Source organism: Aquarana catesbeiana, linkage group LG12, assembly GCF_042186555.1.
Source record: "Aquarana catesbeiana isolate 2022-GZ linkage group LG12, ASM4218655v1, whole genome shotgun sequence".
In the NCBI taxonomy this organism is placed as follows: Eukaryota; Metazoa; Chordata; class Amphibia; order Anura; family Ranidae; genus Aquarana; species Aquarana catesbeiana.
The window spans coordinates 56,594,907-56,621,956 of record NC_133335.1 but is presented as its reverse complement, the minus strand read 5'-3'; the positions used below and the strand labels follow the sequence as shown (position 1 = coordinate 56,621,956).

Sequence of the window (27,050 nt, the reverse complement as noted above, 5' to 3'; positions counted from 1 at the left end):
TATTCAAATTCAAATTGATTCTATTTGAATTTTGAAAAATGGTTATATTATTTCTATTCTATTCTATTCTAATTCTATTCTTTTCTATTCTAGTCGAATTTCAAAAGATGGTTATCATCTATTTAATTCTATTCTTTTTTTTTTTAGTCTATTCTATTCCTTTCTAATCTATTCCATTATATTCTCTTCTTTTATTTTCTATCCTATTTTGTTCTGTTTTACTATATTACAGGGGTAGGCAACCTTTTGAGCACAGTGTGCCGAAAAATGTTTTCAAAGAAATTGAGAGTGCCGATTTTATAACAAAAAAATGTCAACTTCACACTCTCAATCACGAAAAAGATTTTGTATAAAGTGAATACTGTAAACTACTTGAGTAGTAGTGAGAAATTAACATCCTGCTCTCTCACGCCCCAATTCATGCACCTTCACACCTCAGATCACTGTCTCCCCTGCACATCTGCCCCACCTCTGTACCCCCCTGCTCTTCTATCCCACCACTGTAACCCCCTGTACACCTGCCCCACCACTGTACCACCCTGCTTTTCTGTCCCACCACTGTAACCCCCTGCTCATCTTTCCCACCAATGTTCCCCCTTTCTCATCTGCCCCACCAATATTCCTCCTTTCTCATCTGCTCCAGCACTGTTCCTCCCTGCACATCTGCTCCACCGCCGTACCCCCATGCTCTTCTCTCTCACCGCAGATCCATCTTCTCATCTGTCCTAACACTGAACTTATCTGCCCCACCACTGTAACCCCCTTTCTCATCTGCCCCACCACTGAACCTCCTGCACACCTGTCCCACCTCTGTTCCCCTTGCTCTTCTGCCCCACCACTGTAAACCCCTGCTCATGTGTTTCATAGATGTAACTCCTTTCTCCTCTGCACCCCTCTGCACATCTTCCCCACCTCTGTACCTCCTGCTCCCCTGCCCCACCGCTGTGACCCCCTGCTCATCTATCCCAACAATGTACCTCCTTTCTCCTCTGCCCCGCCATTGTACCCCCCTGCACATCTGCCCCACCTCTGTACCCCATGTTCTTCTGCTCAACCACTGTAACCCCCTGCTCATATGTTCCACCGATGCACCTCCTTTCACATCAGCTCCACTGCTGTACCCTCTTCTCATCCATGATATGCGTGATATGCAGAGTGGTGAAAGGAAGCAGAGATGGGACACATCTACCTGTCCTGGCACACTCATCCTGCTGATCCACCTCTCACATCCAGCCCACGTGCTTGTATGTGATGAATGTGATTTCTGACTTTGGTAGTGGCAACCAAGCGAGTCATCATCCTCCAGATGGTGGGCAGGGCTAGCAGGACTGTGATTGGCTTTAGCAGTGGCCAGTGACAGTCCTACTACTCCTGGAAACATAACTGTACCCATTCTCTTCCCCATCACAAAAGTGGATGATCGCAGCTACAGCAAAGTTAGAGAACCAAACAATGTTTTCCATCTTTTACAATGCACAGTGCCTCCCCCTCAGTGCAGGTGCGGTGTGGGGAATTCTGAAATTGGAATGCATTAGTGTCTCACTGACACTTCCCTGCACTGCTCTGCTGATGGGGAGGGAGTCGAGTGCTGGCAAAAGAGGCTTTGTGTGCTGCTTGCGGCACCCGTGCCAAGGGTTGCCTACCCCTGCTCTATTATATTCTATTCTTTTATTTTCTGTTACATTCTTTTCTATTCTATTCCTTTATTTTCTATTCTATTTTATTCTCTTTGGAAATTGAAAAACGATTCACATTTGAAAACTATTCGAAATTGATTTGAAAACGCTTAGAATCAATCTGAATTTGAATTAGAAAATTGAATCAATTTGAATATGAATAAACAAAACAAATTTTGAAAACTGATTAACCACTTCAGCCCTGGACCATTTGGCTGGCCAAAGACCAGAGGACTTTTTACAATTCGGCACTGCTTTAACTGGTAATTGCGCAGTCATGCAATGTTGTACCCAAACTAAATTTGCGTCCTTTTTTTCCAGAGCTTTCTTTTGATGGTATTGCCTCTGTGATTTTTATTGTTTGCGATATAAATAGAAAAAGACCAAAAATTTTGAAAACAAATTATATTTTCTACATTTTGTTATAAGAAAAATCCAATAAACTCAATTTTAGTCATACATTTAGGCCAAAATGTATTCAGTCACATGTCTATGGTAAAAAATGTCAATAAGCATATATTTATTGGTTTGCGCAAAAGTTAAAGCATCTACAAACTAGGGTACATTTTCTGGAATTTACGCAGCTTTTAGTTTATGACTGCCTATCTCATTTCTTGAGGTGCTAAAATGGCAGGGCAGTACAACACCCCCCCCCCCCAATGACCCAATTTTGGAAAGTAGACACCCTAAGGAAATTGTTAAGAGGCATCTTGAGCCCATTGAATATTTTATTTTTTTGTCCCAAGTGATTGAATAATGACAAAAAAGATAATTTTTTTTAACAAAAAGTTGTCACTAAATGATATATTGCTCACACATGCCATAGTTATATGTGGAACTGCACCCCAAAATAGATTTTGCTGCTTCTCCTGAGTACGGAGATACCACATGTGTGGGACATTTTGGAAGCCTAGCCACGTACGGGACCCCGAAAACCGAGCACCGCCTTCAGGATTTCTAAGGGCGTAGATTTTTGATTTCACCCCTCACTACCTATCACAGTTTTGAAGCCCATAAAATGCCAAGATGGCACAAAACCCCCCAAATTACCCCATTTTGGAAAGTACACACCCCAAGCTACTTGCTGAGAGGCATGTTGAGTCCATGGAATATTTTATATTTTGCCACAAGTTGCGGGAAAATGACAAACTTTTTTTTTTGCACAAAGTTGTCACTAAATGATGTATTGCTCAAACATGCCATGGGCATATGTGGAATTACACCCCAAAATACATTCTGCTACTTCTCCCGAGTATGGAGATATCACATGTGTGAGACTTTTTGGGAGCCTAGCCGCGTACAGGGCCCCGAAACCTGAGCACCACCTTCAGGATTTCTAAGGGCGTACATTTTTTTTTTTTCACTCCTCACTACCTATCACATTTTCAAAGGCCATAAAATGCCAAGATAGCACAAAAACCCCCAAATGACCCCATTTTGGAAAGTAGACACCCCAAGCTATTTGCTGAGGGGCATGGTGAGTATTTTGCAGCTCTCATTTGTTTTTGAAAATGAAGAAAGAAAAGAAAACATTTTTTTTTCTTTTTTCAATTTTCAAAACTTTATGACAAAAAGTGAGATCTGCAAAATACTCACCATACCTCTCAGGAAATAGCTTGGGTGTCTACTTTCCAAAATGGGGTCATTTGGGGGGGGGAGTTGCCATCTGGGAATTCCATGGCCTCCGAAACTATGATAGGTAGTGAGGAGTGAAATAAAACAATTACACCCTTAGAAAGCCTGAAGGCGGTGCTTGGTTTTCGGGGTCCCATACGCGGCTAGGCTCCCAAAAAGTCTCACACATGTGGTATCCCTGTACTCAGGAGAAGCAACAGAATGTATTTTGGGGTGTAATTTAACATATGCCCATGGCATGTTTGAGCAATACATCATTTAGTGACAACTTTGTGCAAAAAAAAAAAAAATTGTCTTTTTCCGCAACTCAAAATATACAATATTCCATGGACTCGACATGCCTCTCAGCAAATAGCTTGGGACGTCTAAGTTCCAAAATGGGGTCATTTGGGGGGGTTTGAACTGTCCTGGAATTTTTTGCACAACAGTTAGAACAGTTAGAACATGTCACACATCACGCACTCTTCTAACCACTTAAAGACAAAGCCCTTTTTGACACTTTTTGTTTACATGAAAAAATGTTTTGTTTTTTTTTTGCAAGAAAATTACTTTGAACCCCCAAACATTATGTATTTTTTTAAAGCAAAGGACCTACAGATTAAAATGGTGGGTGTTTATTTTTTTTTTTCAAACAGTATTTGCGCAGCGATTTTTCAAACGCATTTTTTTTTAAAAAAACACACTTTTTTTCATTTTAATGCACTAAAACACAATATATTGCCCAAATGTTTGATGAGATAAAAAAGATGATCTTAGGCCGAGTACATGGATACCAAACAGGACATGCTTTAAAATTGCGCACAAACGTGCAGCGGCAACTGCATACATTTTTAAAAGCCTTTAAACGCCTTTACAGGTTACCACTTTAGATTTACGGAGGAGGTCTACTGCTAAAATTACTGCCCTCGATCTGACATTCGCGGTGATACCTCACATGCATGGTGCAATTGCTGTTTACATATGACGCCAGACGCTTGCGTTTGCCTCTGCACGAGAGCAGTGGGGGACAGGGGTGCTTTTTTTTTTTTCAATTATTTATTTTGCTTTTTTATTTTATTTTTAAACTGTTGCTTTCATTTATATATTTTTTTTATCATTTTTATTGTTATCTCAGGGAATGTAAATATCCCCTATGATAGCAATAGGTAGTGACAGGTTGTCTTTTTTGAAAAAAATGGGGTCTATTAGACCCTAGATCTCTCCTCTGCCCTCAAGACATCTGACCACACTAAGGTGTGATAAAATGCATTCCCAATTTCCCGATGGCGTTGTTTATATATACTGCAAAATCGAAGTCATGAAATGTTGTAGCTTCCGGTTTCTTAGGCCATAGAGATGATTGGAGCCATTCTGGTCTCTGATCAGCTCTATGGTCAGCTGGCAAAACCACCGGCTGCATTCTCAGGTTCCCTGTTGGGACAGGAGAGCCAGAGAAAACCATATAAGACAGTGGGGGGGGGGACATTCCCTCCCACTGCTTGTAAAAACAGTCTAGAGGCTAATCAGCCTCTAGGATTGCTTTTACATGAAAGCCGACCACTGGCTGAAAAGAATGATACCAAGATAATACCTAAACCTGCAGGCATCATTCTGGTATAACCACTCAAAGTCCAGCAACATATCAGTACGTTGCTGGTCCTTGTTGGGCATATATTGTAATTTTTTTTTCATGCAGCCTGTGGGCTGAACGAAAAAAAAGAGATTGATCGGTGGTTATGCCCACCATTAGAATACCTCCCTTCATCCACCCACTTCTAATGATGGGCATACATGCACCATTTTGTTTTAAACTGTGGTGGTGAAATCACCTCCTACAGCACTGGAGTCACGGCTTTATGTATCGTGGGAGCAAACCCTGTTGCTGTCAAGATAAATAAATCCATGCTGCACCCGAATGGCGTACCTGCTAAGTAAATGATAGTTAACAATAAAACAAAGTAACATTACAGTATAACAGTAAGACTTACCATACCTGCAAAGCAAATACAAAAAAAATAGTAAAAAATAAAACATTTTTTAATGCAACCTGTGCCTAAAATATATATATGCCGAAGCATGGGGGAATCTGCCCCAAAAGTTAGGAGCAAATCGCTCCTCCACCCCTGCTGCCCCCATGCTTTGGCATATATGCTCTTTTTTTTAACTGTGGTGGTGAAATCACCTCCGACAGCGCTGGAGTCACGGCTTTATGTATTGTGGGAGCAAACGCTGTTGCTGTCAAGATAAATAAATTCACGCTGCTGAATGGCGTACCTGAAAACAAAAAAATGGTTAACAAGAAAACACAGTAAACAGTAAAGTATAAAAAAATTACATACATGAAAAGCAAACATGATAAAACATAATAACAATAAAACATTGCAGAATAGAATACAGTAAAAAAAGAGCAGAACAATAGAGAGAGAATATATAGAGAAAGAACAATAAAACGAGAACTATTTTTGTTTTTTATTTGATATTTTTTGTGTTTTTTTTATTTTTTCCTTTTTTTAATTTTTTTACACTTTTATTTGTAACCGTAACTGTAACTGTAACAGTTCGTTTCCAGGTTTGGGCCTCTCAAAATGCGATGGCATCTTGGGAGACCCTATGAAATGGTGCCTAGTCTGTGCAATGCTGTACCCTACGCTAAAACTCCACTAATGTATGGTAGCGTTCAAAACATTCACCAATGCAAAGACCAGGATTGTCAGGACAGCAGGGACAAAAATAGCAGGTGTCGCGCCTATATCTGCGCTTTTTTTACAGACACGACATTTTCTTTGAGGGGCTCGTTGGGTAGGGTTACTCAGGAGGACATACGGAAAATGCCTCTCATGCAGCCGGCTTACTGCATTTGGATTGGGAAGGTGAGGTTGAGCACCATCTGGAAACAGAAGGACTCTGACAATCTCTTCCTGGAATTTAAGGAAGGATCCATTCCGTCATGAAGCTCTGTATAGCACATGAGCGTTCAGCAAAGCCAATTGAAATAAATAAACAGACACTTTTTTATACCAGCGTCTGGCCTTACGGGCAACTAGGTACGGCGCCAACAACTGGTCGTTGAGGTTCACCCCTCCCATATTTTGGTTATATTTGTGGACACAGAGGGGTTTCTCCACAACACCAGTCGCCGCAGTAATTTGGACCATCGTGTCTGCATGAAGGGAGGTAAGAACGAAAACATTCTTATTATCCCTCCACTTCATAGAGAGCAAGTTATTACACTTCAAGCAGGCTCTCTCCCCCAGCCTAAGATGGGAATCTACAAGCCGCTGGGGAAAGCCCTGGCGATTAGATCGCACGGTGCCACATGCTCCAATCTGAAGATCAAACAAGTGACTAAAAAGTGGCACGCTCGTGTAATAATTGTCCACATATAAATGGTACCCCTTTCCGAATAGGGGTGACACCAAGTCCCACACAATCTTGCCAGCTCTCCCTATGTAATCTGGGCAGTTCTCCGGCTCTACATGACTATCTGTTCCCTCGTAAACCATAAAACTACATGTATAGCCTGTGGCCCTGTCACAGAGCTTATACATCTTTTTTTTTTTTTTTTTTTCATGGTTTAATTGTTATTTTATTAAATACCTTCTTCCAAGGTTTCAATATAACAAAGCTATGAAGATCTACCAACATTCAGAACAAACAAACACAGGGTAATTGTTTTATTTTCTATTATCATGCAAAGATTCTGCATCAAATGCCTTTCCAAGTCCTGTTTAAAACGTGATATTTATAATATATATTATATATATGCTTACATTAGCCCCATAAGATAACAGTAACAATGCTAGAAGTGGTTTGTCAGATAATGACCATACCAAGCTAAGTTTTTTTTTAATTAACTTAAAAAGAAAAAAATCCCCAAAGACAGTGCAAAAGAAAAGAAAAAAAAATAACAGAAAAATATAAAGTTTTTTTTATTGTTCTTAGAAAGATGCACTAAATACAGAGTGATTCTCATATTTTAATCAAGTAAACAGACAGTGACAGAGCAGACCTAAAGAAGACATGCATAACTTTTCTTAACTGCATATATTTTTTGTTTGGTTTTCCCTTTTAACTTAAAAAGCCAAAAGCTTTTCTTCCCAGCTTGTTAAGATTTAGTGCTGTTTAAATAAAAACTAAAAAAAAAAAAAAAAAGAAATTCTTCCTGAAAACCATGAAAAAAAGAACCCCCCCCTATCCCCCCACCCCGTGTGCTCTTATAAATTTCACACAAGCATTCCAAACTGATTTGTATTAACCCCATTCTTGTTTACGTCAATATCTGATTTAATACTTAGCCATCTAATAATTTCTTTCCATTACAACTTGCACTGGTCATCTCAGGAATTCTGGAGAACATGCTTAGGCCATGTACAAATTTTCACAAATACAAATGTCTTCTGTAAGCCCAACATACTATTAATTTTATCACAAGTGGGGTTGACATACCATGACATGCACCTATCAAAACATTTTTTTTTTAAGTCCAAATTGTGCAACAATGGCAATTTAACAATTTCCAACAGCAAACCTTCAAAGAGCCTTCTTATTCATATTAGCTGAACTCCCATCTTTGCGTTTTATTTTTTTATGCATTTTCTATGGCAATCAATATAAACACATCAAAATTCATGCTTCAAGATGCATGTTGATGCATCATAATGCACAACAATGTGTGTTGTGACACACACACTGACATTCAATAGAAAGTGCATTGAAATGCATTTTGGAAATACAAGACTATACGCGTCAACACGCATCGTTGAGCCTTGACGTGGGTTTTGATCTGCTTCCATAGATTTCACTAGAAAACTTATTAGAAAGGAAAACACAAATTTCAATCGTATTGTAATTTTTTTTGTTTTATATGTTGTGCGTGTAATTAAGGCGACCAAAGAAATTCAAAACTCATAAAAACAGACTTTCTGTTGCAGTTCTACATCAGCGTGTATAAATGCTCAAAGTGGATTGCTGTTTATTGGACTTGTGACAAAAAAGGCAAATTACAGTTTGTGCATTTGTATGCTTAACAATGCTTCAACGCTTGATATGCAAACTCTAGATTACACATCTGCTTATTCACATAGGATACAAAGAAAGCCTAGCTCTCTATAAAGGACAACCCACAAACGAGAACATCAAGAGTTCTTTTGAATCTAAATGGCATTTTGCAAATGAGGTGAATGTCATTTTAGATACCGTTTATGAGGGAAAGTGGAGGGTTTTACAAAAAAAAAAAAAAAGACGACATCTTAAAGACTTAGTTTTCAAAAAAAAAAAAAAATGAGGGGCCATCAGAGCACACAGTTTAGAAGGTGCAGGCAAGTATAGAAAGACATGCATACATCTCTACGCATTTGAGTTCAGTGTATCGTTTCACTCATGACAGACCACACATGACTTACAAGCAGACTGTCTCCAAATCTGCTTAATATAGAGGTCTTCTTGTTTAATAGACTTTTGGCAGCTGAAAAATTTCGAGATACCAGTATTGTAGTGAGAATTGCACCTTTAAGCTTTCTCCGTGCATTGAACATCTTCAAGCATTCTACAGTCTCTTGTCTGTGCATCATTGAGGCAACTGTTGATCGTTGGCAGACCCATGGGTGCTTCAGAGCCTGATCTGCTGTGATGCATTTTGCTGGGTTTATTGTCAGCATCTGATTGATTTAATTCTTTGCTTCCGGGGTCACTGTATCCCACTCAGGTGAAGGGAAGTCATATGCTCCAGCTTTGATTTGCTGGTAGAGCTTATGCTGATCTTCATCCCAGAAAGGAGGATAACCCACTAATAATATGTACAAAATGACCCCACATGCCCATATGTCAACTGGCTTTCCATAAGGGTCTTTCCTTAATACCTCTGGTGAGAGGTATCCTGGTGTGCCAGCAAAACCAAACCATGCTTGCTGGTCTCCCTGGACTTCAATGGCAAGACCAAAATCAGTCAGTTTCACAGCAGCCCCCTTGCATTTAGGTTCTCAGGCTTAAGATCCCTGTGAACGATGTCATGTTGGTGGATGTGGTTAACACTCTCCAGAATCTGGTGAATACAATGGCTGGCATCTGCCTCACTGTAGTATTCTCTCGCTACAATGTCTTCAAACAGCTCTCCACCTGTGACCAGGTCAAAAACAAGATAATGAAAACCTTCTTCTGAAATACTTTCATGGAGGCGCACAATATTAGGATGCTTCAGAAGGCGGCAAATCCGAGCCTCGCGTTCGAGCTTCTGGTGGTCTCTAGCAGACAGCTTCTTAGTATTGATTATCTTTGCAGCATATTCCTGACTGGTGGATTTCTTCACACATCTTCGGACTACAGGAAAGGCACCCTTGCCGAGCTCCTCGTAGAGCTGGTACTCGTCGGTGAAGCGGGTGCAGGTCGCGGTGGTGGCCATGGTGTTGTATTGGAGGAGACAATGTCACATCAGGCGGGCGGGCTGTCAGAGAGGAGGGAAGAGCCGGGACGAGCTCTGTTCTGCTGCTTCTTCCTCTGCGTCTCGCCCTCCTCCGGGGCGGCTCCTGCTTCCCCTCCCTCCCGCTCACACCTTCTCCTCCTCTGGTATCTCCGGGCCTTCCGACCCTCCGTGTGTCCTCCGCTTCCCCCAGCTCACCCTGCCCAGATGACTGCTGTTAGCTTATACATCTTGACCCCGTATCTGGCACGCTTGCTGGGAAGATACTGTTTGAATGACAAGCGGCCAAAAAACTTAATCAGGGACTCATCGACACAGACAACTTAATGGGGAGTAAATAAGTCTGCAAAACGTTGGTTGAAGTGGTTTACGAGGGGCCGAATTTTGTAGAGCCGATCGTATCCAGGTTCACCATGAGGACGACAGAGTTCATTGTCATTGAAGTGCATGAACCGTAAGATCTGCCCGTATCGTGCTCTGGCCATGGAAGCAGAGAACATGGGCATATGGTAACTTGGGTCAGTGGACCAATATGACCGCATTTTACTAATATTAACTATGCCCATGTCAAGGGATAGGCCCAGAAAGGTCTTAAATTCGGGAACCGTAATTGGTTTCTAATCTCTGGCAAGGGAGGACTGGGGATTAGCGGCGATGAATTAACCAGCATACAACTTACTTTGGTCCACAATAGATCTATAGAGATCTTCGGTGAAAAACAGCGCATAAAAATCAAGTGACGTAAAATCAACTGTTTCCACCTGAATTCCGGGTTGGCCAGTGAATGGGGGAAGTATGGGTGCTGCAGAAGTGGTGGGATCCCAATTAGGATTGGCGAATTCTGCAGGAAGGACACTATGGGCACAACGGGCCTGTCTTTGTCTTATTCTTGGTGGCAGCAGGACACTACTAGTGTTTGCCACCTCACCAGCTTAAACTGCACTTATGGGACTCGCCAAAGCACCAAGTGTTACTGCAGTGCTGGATGTATGACCAGGGTGTACTAGGCCGCTGGTGCTTGCCAGGTCACCAGAAGGAATAGAGGCGCTAGTACTTCTCTGCTCCATACGAGAGCCCTGCGGTTCTTGCACCTCAACAGCAGAAGATGATCTGGGTCTGGTACGCCTGAACTTGGCAGGGACCACAACTCCGTCGTCAGAGCTATCTGTCATGAAGCCGCTGCTGTCTACAGGATCGTATTCTGAGCCTGAATCTGACAGATGAGTGACTTCCTCTTCACTATCTGTCAAGCTCAGAAACGTGTAGGCCTCTTCACTACTGTACCTTTGATTTGCCATTTTGGGCTCTAAATTTACTGGTACAGTAGTGAGACTCACAGGTAAAAAAGCTCCTAGACTGTCAGCAAATGTAACAAACACTACCCAAAAAACTGTTAGTGATCGCAGCGATCAGGCCTGACTCTGTGAACGCTGCAGTTATGTGTGTTTAGTGTTTTGTAAGTGACAGTGATCGACCGATACTGCACTTGGGTGGGCTGGGCGGAGTGGCAAAATGCAGGTGCTAGCAGGTATCTGGGCTGATCCCGCTAACACTGCATTTTTGGGAACCCTAAACTACATCTGATCAGATATCGATCCGTTCAGATACTATACCTCTAAGGGAGGTGTATGCTGGGTGCGTGGGTGTTAGTGGTACTGGCACTAACCTGACTCTGCCTGGGGCAATGCAGACCCTAACTGACACTAAAACCTAACATATCACCCGCTGGGCGATCAGGGGGTTAAACCTTTATTGGGTTATAAACGGCAGGTTTAAAAAACAAACTAACCAGCGTCACCTGTAACACTTATATGGTGATCACTGGTGAAAGGGTTAACTAGGGGGCAATCAGGGGGTTAAAACCTTTATTAGGTACTATATGGGGGTACCTGACGCTATAAAACTTACACTTATAACAGTCACAAATGACACCAATGCAGTAATCAATAAAAAAAAAAAAAACTGCTATTGGTGTCACTGTGACAGGGGGTGCAGGGGGGATCGGGGGGTGATTGGGAGTGATTGGGGGTGATTTGTGTGCCTGTGTGTTCTATTGTATGTGTAGTGTTAGTGCACTTACTTGATGTCTTACTTGATGTCTTCTCTACTCAGCGCCAGAACGAAAAGACCGACATGAGGAGAAATTACATCACTTCCTCTGTTTACAGAAGCAGAGGAAGCATTCCATTCTTCAGGATCGATTCAGAGGGGGTGGCCATGGATCGGTGGCCTCCCCCTCAGCACTGATCGCTCCTGTAATGAATCCGATCACCGCAGGCACCGGGGGGGTTAATCGGACCCCCTGCCCGCTGGGAGGCAGGGACGTACAGGTAAGCCCTTATGCCTGCCCCTGCCATTCTGCCGATGTACATCGGTGTACGGCAGTCGGCAACTGGTTAAACGGATTAAACAAATTAATGTAAATAACGAATCGAAACGAAACAAAACGAAACAAATGTTTTCATTCTGCACATGTCTAGCTACTCCTCTGGACCCTTCATTGAGACAGTTTGTCCCTGCTAGACCACTCTTCACATTCAGAAGGGCAACGTCTATCGGGGACAAAATTGTCAACAGCGAATTCAAAAATGAATCAGCACAACTTCACTGCAAATATAGAGGCACCTTTATGTGCGAGACATGCAACTACAGTAGGTTTATGTGGACCCAAAAAAATCCCACTCTCCCAAATGGAAAAATCTTTTATCCAAAACAGTTCACCAATTGTAGAACAATTGGAGTAGTATATCTGTTGCAATGTAGTTGCACTTGTTTCTACATCAAGAAAACCAAATTAGAATTCTGGAGGAGGGCGTACAGGCATATTCGTAGTATGCAGGTGTGTAACCCTGACTTACCTCTGGGACGCCATATCCAAATAGTACATGACAGAAAATTTCCAAATGTAAAAGTTCTCATATTGGATCGGATATACCCTAGCTACAGAGGAGGGGGGATTGGAACAAGACCCTCCTCCAAATGGAGCTACGGTGGATCCACCAACTCAAAGCCACACAGGCCCCTGGATTGAACGAAGCTATATGCTTCAAACCATTCCTCAAGGGTTTTTCCTAGGTAGGAATGGAAAAATAAATTTGCTTTACAATAGAAGTGAACAATGTCGATTCCAGACCTTGAACCCATTTAGCGCTTGGCTTTATTTTTAAAATCATATGGTGTCTGTAAAAATGTGGAGAGGGTGTAAAAACCTTCTCCTCTCAGACACGTGTTATGTCAACAGTGTCTTAGGCGTTTTGTTCAAAAGTTCAGTAGCCAGGCTGTCTTAAAACAAAGTGTAAGTTTATTTGGTCACACTTGGCAACAACTTGAAAATATATACAAAGTTAAATTCTTCTTACAGCTTGATGTATTAAAACAAAAATAATAGGAACAAAATCTTGTATCAAGAGAGTTCAAGAGATGCATCAGCTCTGTCTGTTCTTTTCTATGTCAGAGAGATGTCCGCTCTAGCAGCTGTTTGTGAGGTAGGCTGTATTTAGGCCTAATGTAAACGAAATGTCTTCTGTAGAGTAAGAATGCGTGTGTTCTTCTTTGTGTATGTGAAAAGGTAGTGAAGTCCTTCTGTGTGTGTGTGAAAGACATGTCTTGTGTGTGTGTGTGGTGTGTCGTGTGTGTGTAGTAAAGTGTGTGCGCCCTGAAGTGAAGTGTCACTCTGTTTTTATACTATTTCAAATCAACTAGTCAGCAGACTAAAGCCATAGCCATATACGGCTAGAACTAAATATGAAATGATCATATTCGTGATTATTCTAAATATTCTCTTTGCCAACAGCTGACACGTCTCTTAAACCTCTTTGATTGTCAGTAACACACAACAGATTCTTATAAAAAACTAAAGGTGAATGACCTTTCCAAATGGCCGAATTCTTGTAATGGATATTCTTTAAGCTACAGAAATGCAATTCTGTACCAAACCTTACAAATGCATATTAAACTATAATTGGATACATATATAAATATATACTACTTCACACAAACTCAATCTAACTAACTAATTAAATAACTATATCAAATAACTAACTATATTATGGATAATATATGTTTTTACCTTTAAAAAGATCTTTACAATAAAGTCTATGACAGATATACTGAGTATATTCTTATCTGTGAAACCACTGACCTACTGACCTTATTAACTTTGCACATGCAGAACAACTGTTACAGAAATGACATGCACACAACCTAACTATTTCAAGATTCGTCTTATGCTGAGCTGAATGAGCTTTTTCAATGTCAAAGCTTAAAAGGGACCCAGACTGCATAAATACAGATCTTGATTGTAAAGCCGAATTAATATAATTATTCTACAATCCCCCCTGAATATAATTTATTATATTAACTAAATCACGCACACTCCATTTATGGCCCTTTCATACACATTTTGAATCAGTTGCTCCAGATGTACCACAGCCAATCACAGGATCAGATAAGCCAGAAGTAATTTTCCGACTAAAAATATCTGTCATAATTTTTCACCTTTTTTCATTTCTTCCTTAATCAATTTATAAAATCGTTTCATTCTAACCATAATACAGATTTGAAATAAAATACATAATATCATGATAATAAATATAATAACTATAGGATGCAATAATATATTTCCGGCAGCAGTTGTCACTGAGGTATTTCCTCAAACTGAAACATTCCTGCTGATTACATCCTACCCATTTTTACCAATTATTTTTATTTATTTTATTACCAATTCTTTAGAAACAAAAAGTATAATTCCAATGTACCTTAAAAATAACAAAATAATCTTTCCAATTGACATCTCTGTTTGCATCCCTGGTACCTTCAGATCTTTAATTCTTAACCATAACTTTAGCTACTGGAATAAATTACTAAACATACTCATTAGAAGTAGAAATCTCATTCAAGACATGATTTCTATTCAAATTTAGCAAAGGCCTAGCCATAATTTGTGAACAAACTTCTGAAATACCTGTACCTGTTTGCAAAGTTTGCAACCACACTTCTTTCTATACAACAGATTATATAAAAATAATGGAGTATGCTGATCTCAAAAGACATCCTGTCATTAACTCAAAAAGTTAACAAACCTAATGTTTAAAAAAATAATAAAGTTTTTAAACTAAGACTATAACAGGTAAATAAGTCACCCAATCTTTACCTTATTCTTGAATCATCTTACCCTATTTAGACTTTATAATACTATTCATACGTTCTACAATACCTGAGTATTTAAGATGATAAGAAACAAAAACTTTACTAAATACCTAAAATTGCATACATATGCTGCAAAATTTTAAATCATAATCTGATTCCATGGTTTGAAATCCAACCCCAATGGAATATGACAAGTTCACAACAACTTAGCTTTTGTTAAAAATATTATTTTCTAGAATAACCTCAATTAATTTATCAAAAAGAAACATTAACTAAAAAAAACAACATCCTAATATCCTCCTTTAGTAGGTGGAAAAAAATTAATATAATCAATCTATATGGATTTGCCAAATCCCTCAATACTTTGTAGTATCAGGTTACTCTTTCCTATTGGATTGTTCAAATAAAACATTATTCAGAAGTTTGATGACAAAGTGTTCTAAAATGAGTAGTTCAGAATTTCTTTCATTAGCTTAAACAAAAAAATCAGTCAGTCAGTCAGTCAGTCAGGTACCTGGATATGCAAAAAGAAATATTTTCATTTAAAAATAACTCTATTCATTATTGTTGGAATTATTTTTTTTTTTTACAATAAATATTATCTTCATCAGTCTGTACTGATTCTAACTAAAACAAAATGTCATAGTCCCCCTTTTTATCCTGTGACTAATATTAAATCTTGCAAAAGAATAATCTTACCAGATTATTGTATTTTTTCCTTTACACTGACAATTTAGGTTGGGCTTTCCCAAATATTATATTTCTGAAAGAAATTTGATCATGTTGAACTTTCTTTTCAGAACTAAAAACATTCCTCTCATACAATATGATTGAATGAACCACACATGCCTGTCACTCTGACTGCTAAACAAACACATGGCAGTCTTAAGTTCAGCTTTTAATGCAGACACCTACAGAAAGTTTAATATTGTCATTCCATTGTGCCAATATATTTAGCGCTATTTATATAAACACAGGAAATTCTTTCCCAATAAATGTCCACTAAAAATTGAATAAGTGACTTTTTCCTTAATTTACACAACTGTGGTTCTAACCCTCACATTGCATCTATTTAATCCCCATGTATTTTTAAATACCACTACAACTGATCTTTTTAACATCCAATTGCCATTAGACAAAGCTGTTTGTGTTGACACCTTCTGTTTTCCTTATAATAACACCCTTAGTGTAACATAAGATGTTTTCAAAACAAATGGTGCAAAACCCACAATGTCTCTGATCTGTAGCATTGGACAATGCACTTCTAACACATTTTTTATACATACCAATGAAATTGTTTCATCACCCACATACACTTAAATGTAAAATGGCTGAGAGAGATCTCTATATTAATCAAAAATACTAAATTAATAAGGGCTTTCTTTAGATCTTCAAATTATTGTATATTAGTTCTCTCTTGTAATTAAAAATATTTACCCTACAGTAAGCCTATATAATTCATTAAAATTTACTCAGATACTTTGTCTAGAAAAATCTCAATGAACTCTCGAGAAAAGTTATTAGGGCCCAAAAAATCTTATTTTTAAAAACAATTACTTTAGTAAGTAATAATACCTTTTAAAAATGTATTTTTTCTCATCCATGAACCCTCTTCCAGATATTTGGAAGACTTTGATCCACAGAAGTGAAAACTGTCATGGCATGACGACTAGTCTGTGTAACTTGATCTGCATTTCTCTGTTGGTAATACACTCCTCATATGTCACAAACTCTTCAGAGAATGATCTGTTACAATCAGTTTAGCTATCATGCTTTGTATACAATACACTGTACAATTCGGTAACAATCTAGTTTTTCGTTTTTAAAATGTTTAACCTTTTTACCACTTTTTTAAACATATTTTGTTTGTACATCTGCCAAAAATCATGTACACTACGTTATATGACTTTCCTGATTATAATAATGACAAAAAAATTGTTTAGAGGACAATCTCGTGAAACTCACAGATTGGATCCTGCCCAAAAACTGTGATTGGCCATATCCCCGAGAAAACTCCTCCCTCAATCAAAGTCCTTACTTTTACCAGAAATACTCATTTACAAAGACTTTTAACAATTGCTATTTTTACAATTTTTTAGATTGAACAAAACTTTCATATTTTAATATTTTCTCTGGGTAGTTTTAAATAAATTAGAACAATCTACTACTTTTAATTTAATAACCAAATCTAAGTTTGGAATTTTTGTAAAAATTGTTCAATCCTAACTTATTATTTCTTACAACCAAATCTGTAGGATTTTTGTAAGACACTTAACACCATGTTTTTTCCATAATCTCAATTTCATACAGTTCTTTCCACAATCTTAATCAATACTTTTTTCTCTGAAAACTTTTTTCTGCCCCCTATATATGTGTTTTAAAATGACCACATGTAATAACACACATTTTCTGTTGTTCAGGGCTAAAATATTCATAAACATTTACATGCAGCATTAAACTTAGTTTCCTTATTAAATAACTTCTTTACACTCTGGCATTAATTAATTACCTTACTACTGCATGTATTCCTGATGGTACAGGAAAATACTTCTGAACCTTGAGATGTTAACCATCCCATGTTACCTTTTATATAAACAAACACACTCACCCCTTGTTAGTATGATAGTCCTGTGCGCACTTAAAAAAAACAAGAGATGAATAATGTCCTTTAAATTTGTTGTTCGTTGCCTTTTCTTTCGTTTGTTGCTTTTTCTTTCGTTTGTTGCGTTTTCTTTCTTTCGTTGCTTCTTCTTTCGTTTGTTGCCTTTTCTTGGAAGAATCATTTTCTTGTAGCTTTTTGCCTTGTTCCTTGTATTGTGTGCTGTAGTGTGCTTTAGTGTGCTTTAGTGTTCTTGCCTGTTGATTTTTCTTTGCCTGTTTCTTGGACTTTCCATCTTCAAACATTAAAATCCGACTTTCATCTTACCAAATAGTACATACATCTGCCTGTTGTACCTCAATGGTAGCTTTTCAAATAACGTGAAGTCTCAGTTCCTGATTCAACATTTTTTCTTCTTGGGCAACTACCCAATATTTTCTTATGTGAGACTTTCTCACCTTCTTAGGAACTAACCTTGGCAGAAATCTTCACGTACGTAACGTTACGTTTTCACAAACAAAGTCTTGGATTTCCAACAATAACTTGAAGCATATCGTCCAAATGGCCTTGTCAATCAACTTCGTAGGCTGGGTCTTCCTTTTTTTTTTTTTTTCTTCAAAGTTACAAACTTTGGCTAGAGGTGAGAAAACAGACATAGAAAAACTCACCCGCGACTTTTATTGAACTGTTGTCCACATCTGACGCAAACGCCTCCGTCTAGGTTCTTTACTTAGTTTCTTCTTGGAGCTTGTTGTTCCTCCATATTTGATTATTAGATGCCATATCTTATTTAGAAGAATTTCTCGTCTTTAGCTGGCTCAGTTCCTTGGACCTTGCATGCTCGTCTGATGGAACACAAACGCCGCTTTCTAGGTTCTTTGATCGTTTTTTCCCGAGACTTGATCAATCATGAAAAATGTGTGTCTCCCCCCTTTGTCAAGGAGCAGGGAAAAAAAACTGGACTGGCTGGCAATCGCCAATGTAAAAATGTGGAGAGGGTGTAAAAACCTTCTCCTCTCAGACACGTGTTATGTCAACAGTGTCTTAGGCATTTTGTTCAAAAGTTCAGTAGCCAGGCTGTCTTAAAACAAAGTGTGAGTTTATTTGGTCACACTTGGCAACAACTTGAAAATATATACAAAGTTAAATTCTTCTTACAGCTTGATGTATTAAAACAAAAATAATAGGAACAAAATCTTGTATCAAGAGAGTTCAAGAGATGCATCAGCTCTGTCTGTTCTTTTCTATGTCAGAGAGATGTCCGCTCTAGCAGCTGTTTGTGAGGTAGGCTGTATTTAGGCCTAATGTAAACGAAATGTCTTCTGTAGAGTAAGAATGCGTGTGTTCTTCTTTGTGTATGTGAAAAGGTAGTGAAGTCCTTCTGTGTGTGTGTGAAAGACATGTCTTGTGTGTGTGTGTGGTGTGTCGTGTGTGTGTAGTAAAGTGTGTGCGCCCTGAAGTGAAGTGTCACTCTGTTTTTATACTATTTCAAATCAACTAGTCAGCAGACTAAAGCCATAACCATATACGGCTAGAACTAAATATGAAATGATCATATTCGTGATTATTCTAAATATTCTCTTTGCCAACAGCTGACACGTCTCTTAAACCTCTTTGATTGTCAGTAACACACAACAGATTCTTATAAAAAACTAAAGGTGAATGACCTTTCCAAATGGCCGAATTCTTGTAATGGATATTCTTTAAGCTACAGAAATGCAATTCTGTACCAAACCTTACAAATGCATATTAAACTATAATTGGATACATATATAAATATATACTACTTCACACAAACTCAATCTAACTAACTAATTAAATAACTATATCAAATAACTAACTATATTATGGATAATATATGTTTTTACCTTTAAAAAGATCTTTACAATAAAGTCTATGACAGATATACTGAGTATATTCTTATCTGTGAAACCACTGACCTACTGACCTTATTAACTTTGCACATGCAGAACAACTGTTACAGAAATGACATGCACACAACCTAACTATTTCAAGATTCGTCTTATGCTGAGCTGAATGAGCTTTTTCAATGTCAAAGCTTAAAAGGGACCCAGACTGCATAAATACAGATCTTGATTGTAAAGCCGAATTAATATAATTATTCTACAGTGTCTCCTATTTGTTTCCCTTGTCAGTACACATATGTGTGCATGCATTTTATATGCACACACATAAATACATTTTTCCACCCCTTATCCCCTTCTCTCCCTTCCTTTTTACTTAATTCCTATCTATCATATAGTTTATTTTTTTGATTAGCACTTAAGTTATATTAATATTGATACCTGCTTTAGTCCTATACCATTCACCTGTCAATATAAGCCTTGTTCTGTATATTTGCTTTAGCAATATAATATCACTGTCTGGTAAGAATACCTATAATGTCACCATCAACCATCCATATATATGTATTTGTTTCATGTTCTGCAAATGTTATACTCTGTTTTTTGTGAGATTTAATTTGACTGTTTCTTTCTCTCCTTCTCCCCAGCTCTGTGGCTTGGATATCGGGATTGCCCGGCACGGCAAGCTGCCCGGATTCTCTGTCCGCGGCGGCGTCAGAAGGTCACGGATGGCTCTCCATCCTCGTCCTCCCTCCACATTGTCACCATGGCAGACATGCGTAGTCCGCCAGTGAGGCTGTCTGTGTCAGTGGACTGGGTGCGCATGACACCGCTCCAACGTGCAAGCGCTTTGCGAATGCGTGGTATGGGATGGAGCCGCGTGCATCCACTCCAGGGGGCCTACAGGGATCACCATACATGCCTCTCTATCCCCGTCAGCTGTTTGCAATTACTTGCGCCAGCTGATTGGGGAGAGGGCTGTATTTAAACAGTATCGGCACACCCCACACACAGCAGTAACTTGCTGAGTGTGAGGACGTGCAGCCGAACAGCTTTATAATATACTTAAGGTAAGACTCATGCCGCGTACACACAAGCAGACTTTTCGACCGGACTGGTCCGATGGACTTTCCGACGGACTTTCGACAGACTTTTGACGGACTTCCGATGGACTTTTGAACAAACGGACTTGCCTACACACGATCACACCAAAGTCTGATGGATTCGTACGTGATGACGTACGACCGGACTAAAATAAGGAAGTTGATAGCCAGTAGCCAATAGCTGACATAGCGTGGGTTTTTGTCCGTCGGACTAGCATACAGAAGAGCGGATTTTTCGACCGGACTCAAGTCCGTCTGAAAGATTTGACGCATGTTTCAAATCTAAAGTCCGTCAGATTTTCGACTGGAAAAGTCCGCTGAAGGTCCGATGAAACCCACACACGATCGGATTGTCCGTCGGACCAGTCCAATAGAAAAGTCCGCTCGTGTGTACGCTGCATTAGGATCTATATAACATTCCTATTTTCCTTACATTACTCTATTCCCTTCTAAGCTTAAATCTAATACAATAAGTATATACAATTACTTATAATGAACTCAATACAAGACATGTTCGTGCTTTACAACTATTATAGACCTTTTATTAATCTTTAATCTATATTCATCCGTACTCCTCTATACATATCTATTTATATATGTATACATTAAACATAGTAATACTACAAGTCATTCTGCAAATTTAATCATATTTGATATTTATATACAATATTTTCTACGATTTATATACAAATATATTATATTCATCTAATGATACTATATTTGATTATATAATTATAATAATATTATATATTAATTATACTATATAGAGTAGTACATACACACCACCTCCCTTTATAATTAATTACCACACATACTGTCTGAACATTGGACTTTCTTTCTGATATCAATCATTAACAAATTACCATTATATATCCTGTAGTCTTTGTCACCCCCTTCCATGCGCTGCGGCTCCTTCTGCTGTGATTATATACACCCATCTTATCCAGGTATATTTACTTATTATATTAAGGAGATTATACAATTGCTTACATATATGGAAAAGGAATACTTATACTATTATACCCCAGTTTACAATTGGGGTTAATATCTTAATTGTCCTTCATTTCAGGGTCTTCCCACTTGGGCCCCAGCACATCCCGCTGTCCAAACCCCTGCTGGGAGAGAAGTGTTCTTACCCCTCCTCCTTGGGGGCGACCTACAAGGTCCCAGTCCACTTTAATGACTGGCTATGATATCTAGATTCTATACATTGGCGACTATATAGATCCAGCTCTGACTGCTTTCTCTTGTTTTTAATGTTATGGAATGTTGAAACTCCCTCTGCTATCAAGTATTATGTAAGTGTACAGGAAAAACCCTTCTATACATATCTGCCTTTTTTGATGATAGATTTTGTACTACTAAGAAACTCATTGTTCTTTAACTATGTTATAGATGCAATTTTCTCCTCAAAAACGCGTTGGGTGCAAAGAGGACTTCATATGCATTGTTAATATGTTGATAATATACAGTCCTGTTTAAACATTCCATTCCTCCGTATTTGTAATTGTATCAATTTTAGTGACAATGTTTGAAAAAATATATTTTTGTATGATAAACACCCTATATACCTCTTTAACTTTATTACTTATGCTCTTTAATGTGCCTTTAAAAGTCCACCTTAGGGGAAACCTTTCTTTTTGTTCTCAAATACCGGATGTGGCACTAACCAGCATAATATTACCGTTCTTCCTCTTTTTTAGCTACTCCTCCCATGTCTGTCACATAGGGTCCCAAAATCCAAGGAGCACCTTCAGGCATTCTAGGGACTTAAATTACGCATTTCATTTTCTGACTACCTTTCACAATTTTGGAGACCCTGGAGCGCCGTGACAGTAAAAAACACCCACAAAATGACCACATTTTGGAGAGTACACCCTAAGGTATTAAGAGGCGTGCTGAGTCTTTTCAAGATTTAGTTTTTGTGTCACAAGCTTTTGGAAAATACGAAATGAAAATTAAAATGTAATTTTTTACTTAGAGTTGCCAGTTTAATATAATGTTTCTCACACAAAGCATGGGCATACTTAGAATTACAGCCCAAAGCATGTTCTGCTCTTCCTCCCGAGTATGGGGATACCATATGTGTGAGACTTTTTCAATGTTTGGGCTGATTATGTACCAGACATTGTATTTTGTGTATCACACAAATCAACTAATTGTATCAAAAACAGTGTACTGTGTCACGTGGGAACCTAATGCACGTTTTTTGATCACACAAAAATATCACTAGTTTTTTATGTAAAATCTTTCAAACTATTTCCGATGTTATTGGCATTCTGGTGTTTCCTACTCCATCTCTACTCCACCAATTTGGGGATTGACGATTTCCCACCTATCACACCATTGTTTCCCACATCCTGTTTGCAGCCAAAATTACCATCACAATACACTGTAATAAATAATTTATATAATAAAGACTCATTACTTCTATGAAAGAGTAATAACTCTGAGATCTAAAGCCTCTATTTAATTTGATTAAATATATGGAAACCCTGACTGAGAGGAAAAGGTCGATGACTACATGAATTCAGCCTTTCTTTACTATTGTGATCAGTTTCATTGGCCCTGTGCTGGGTCATGTAATCCAATGTCACTATGCAATAAAATACATATCTTGAGTTCAACTTTAAACTAAATACAGTAAGTCTCTTTTGGTATGGGTTCTATCCTATTTTCACTTTAGATTCCAAACTTTGCTATATCCATCCTATAGACAACTAGTGCTAGGAGCACACCTGTGGAAACACTGCTTAAAAATCAAGAAATACAGATTACAAAATGTTAATTAAAAGTAAAATAGGGAATCATTCTGACTTATACTTACGAGCAAACCTATCCTGATATGACATGCCATAGTGTTGTAATTTATCCGAAACACTCTGTAAATCAGTCACATTTTCAGCAGCCAGAGATACCAGAGGCACCAGGATAAGTATAATGATGACCTTCATCTTGAGAATAATAAGAGGGTCACTGGTGTGCTTCATATTTATAGGGCAAAGCTGTGCTGACACAATGCACTGTGTATGAGCCAAGAAGATCAATGGGCTTGACGGCCCTTAAGACAACACATGGACTGGATTAATTTTGGGTTTCTTAGTAAATATTTGGAAACATTTATTCTACAACTAGGCAAGGACAGAGTGTATTTGTAAGTTAAACAAAATAAACAACATTTCTCTTTACTTTATAGTGTTGCCAATTTTAACAAGTTTAGCCCCGGAAGGATTTGCCCCATTAATGACCAGGCCATTTTCTGTGATACAGCACTGTGTTGCTTTAACTGATATTTGCGTGGCCATTCGGCGCTGTACCCAAACAAAATTTATGTCCTTTTTTTCCCACAAATAGAGCTTTTTTTGGTGGTATTTGATCACCTCTGCGGTTTTTATTTTTTGCGCTATAAACAACAAAAAAAGTAGCTATAATAAATATCCCAAAATAAAAAAAAAACAAAAAACAAATCTCTTCATCAGTTTGGACCAATATGTTTTCTTCTACACATTTTTGGTAAAAAAAATTGCAACAAGCGTATATTGATTGGTTTGCACAAAAGTTATAGCGTTTACAAAATAGGGGATAGATTTATGGCATTTTTATTATTCATTTTTTACTAGTAATGGCGGTGATCAGCGATTTTTAGCGGGACTGTGACATTGCGGCAAACAGATTGTGCACTTTTGACACTTTTTTGAGACCAGTGACATTTATACAGCATTTAGAGCTAAAAATAGCCACTGATTACTGTATAAATGTCACTGGTAGAGAAGGGGTTATCGCTAGGGGGCGATCAAGGGGGTAACTCGGCAAGAGGTTATTTAATGTATCCTGCACAGTTGGGGTCAATTCAGGGACTTCAAAAAGGAAAATCTCCCTCGTTTAGGACTCCCAGCATCATAGCGAATGATGTGCAGAATAGGGATGAGCCGAACACCCCCCTGTTCGGTTCGCACCAGAACATTTGAACAGGAAAAAAGTTTGTTCGAACATGCGAACACCATTAAAGTCTATGGGACACGAACATGAATAATCAAAAGTGCTCATTTTAAAGGCTTATATGCAAGTTATTGTCATAAAAAGTGTTTGGGGACCTGGGTCCTGCCCCAGGGGACATGGATCAATGCAAAAAAAACTTTTAAAAACGGACGTTTTTTCAGGAGCAGTGATTTTAATAATGCTTAAAGTCAAACAATAAAAGTGTAATATCCCTTTAAATTTCATAGCTGGGGGGTGTCTATAGTATGCCTGTAAAGGGGTGCATGTTTCCTGTGTTTAGAACAGTCTGACAGCAAAATGACATTTCGAAGGAAAAAACCCATTTAAAACTACTCGCGGCTATTGCATTGCCGCTCCGACAATACATATAGAAGTTCATTGATAAAAACAGCATGGGAATTCCCCAAAGGGGAACCCCGAACCAAAATTAAAAAAAAAAAATTACGTGGGGGGTCCCCCTAAATTCCATACCAGGCCCTTCAGGTCTGGTATGGATATTAAGGGGAACCCCGGCCAAAATTTAAAAAAAAATGACGTGGGGGTCCCCCTAAATTCCATACCAGACCCTTCAGGTCTGGTATGGATTTTAAGGGGAACCCCGCGCCCAAAAAAAAAAAAAAAAAACGACGTGGGGTCCCCCCAAAAATCCATAACAGACCCTTATCCGAGCACGCAACCTGGCAGGCCTCAGGAAAAGAGGGGGGAATGAGAGTGTGGCCCCCCATCCTGAACCATACCAGGCCACATGCCCTCAACATTGGGAGGGTGCTTTGGGGTAGCCCCCAAAACACCTTGTCCCCATGTTGATGAGGACAAGGGCCTCATCCCCACAACCCTGGCCGGTGGTTGTGGGGGTCTGCGGGAGGGGGGCTTATCGGAATCTGGAAGCCCCCTTTAACAAGGGGACCCCCAGATCCCGGCCCTCCCCCCTGTGTGAAATGGTAAGGGGGTACTTACCCCTACCATTTCACTAAAAAACTGTCAAAAATGTTAAAAATGACAAGAGACAGTTTTTGAAAATTCCTTTATTTAAATGCTTCTTCTTTCTTCTATCTTCCTTCATCTTCTTCTTCTTCTGGTTCTTCCTCCGGCGTTCTCGTCCAGCATCTCCTCCGCGGCGTCTTCTATCTTCTTCTCCTCGGGCCGCTCCGCACCCATGGCATGGGGGGAGGCTCCCGCTCTTCTCTTCATCTTCTTCTCTTCTTCTTTTCTTCTCTTCTTCTCTTCTTCATTTTCTTCTCCAGGCCGCTCCGCATCCATTCTGGCATGGAGGGAGGCTCTCCTTGTCTGACGGTTCTTAAATAACGGGGGGCAGGGCCACCCGTTGACCCTGCCCCCCTCTGACGCACGGTGACTTGACGGGACTTCCCTGTGACGTCACGGGGAATGCCACAGGGAAGTCCCGTCATGTCCCGTGCCTCAGAGGGGGCGGGGTCACTGGGTGGCCCCGCCCCCCATTATTTAAGAACCGTCAGACGAGGAGATGCCGTCACACAGCGGGAGCCTCCCTCCATGCCAGCATGGATGCGGTGCGGCCCAGAGAAGAAAATGAAGAAGAGAAGAAGAGAAGAAAAGAATAAGAGAAGAAGATGAAGAAGATGAAGAGAAGAGCGGGAGCCTCCCCCCATGCCATGGGTGCGGAGCGGCCCGAGGAGAGGAAGATAGAAGACGCCGCGGAGGAGATGCTGGACGAGAACGCCGGAGGAAGAACCAGAAGAACCAGAAGAAGAAGAAGATGAAGGAAGATAGAAGAAAGAAGAAGCATTTAAATAAAGGAATTGTCAAAAACTGTCTCTTGTCATTTTTAACATTTTTGACAGTTTTTTAGTGAAATGGTAGGGGTAAGTACCCCCTTACCATTTCACACGGGGGGGGTGCGGGATCTGGGGGTCCCCTTGTTAAAGGGGGCTTCCAGATTCCGATAAGCCCCCTGCCCGCAGACCCCCACAACCACCGGCCAGGGTTGTGGAGATGAGGCCCTTGTCCTCATCAACATGGGGACAAGGTGTTTTGGGGGGCTACCTCAAAGCACCCTCCCAATGTTGAGGGCATGTGGCCTGGTACGGTTCAGGAGGGGGGGGGCGCACTCTCGTCCCCCCCTCTTTTCCTGCGGCCTGCCAGGTTGCGTGCTTGGATAAGGGTCTGGTATGGATTTTTGGGGGGACCCCACGCCGTTTTTTTTTTTTTTTGGCGCGGGGTTCCCCTTAAAATCCATACCAGACCTGAAGGGCCTGGTATGGAATTTAGGGGGACCCCCACGTCATTTTTTTTTTTAAATTTTGGTTCGGGGTTCCCCTGTGGGGAATTCCCATGCCGTTTTTATCAATGAACTTCTATGTGTATTGTTGGAGCGGCAATGCAATAGCCGCGAGTAGTTTTAAATGTGTTTTTTCCTTCGAAATGTCATTTTGCTGTCAGACTGTTCTAAACACAGGAAACATGTGCCCCTTTACAGGCATACTATAGACACCCCCCAGCTACGAAATTTAAAGGGATATTACACTTTTATTGCTTGACTTTAAGCATTATTAAAAACACTGCTCCTGAAAAAACGGCCGTTTTAAAAACTTTTTTTTGCATTGATCCATGTCCCCTGGGGCAGGACCCAGGTCCCCAAACCCTTTTTTGACA

The 27,050-nt window shown here is 39.6% G+C and overlaps 1 long non-coding RNA gene and 1 pseudogene across 1 annotated transcript in view; both read right to left on the bottom strand.

Annotated features, from left to right (window-relative positions):
- Nucleotides 1-23,389, bottom strand: part of LOC141113757 (uncharacterized) — a 95,564-nt gene extending 72,175 nt beyond the window's left edge. The window contains exon 1 of the long non-coding RNA XR_012236816.1: nt 23,248-23,389. This is a non-coding gene — a long non-coding RNA (uncharacterized lncRNA). The remainder of the gene's footprint in view (nt 1-23,247) is intronic.
- On the bottom strand, nt 8,865-9,772 carry LOC141114260 (calcium/calmodulin-dependent protein kinase type II subunit gamma pseudogene; annotated as a pseudogene).
- Nucleotides 23,390-27,050: the final 3,661 nt, after the last annotated feature.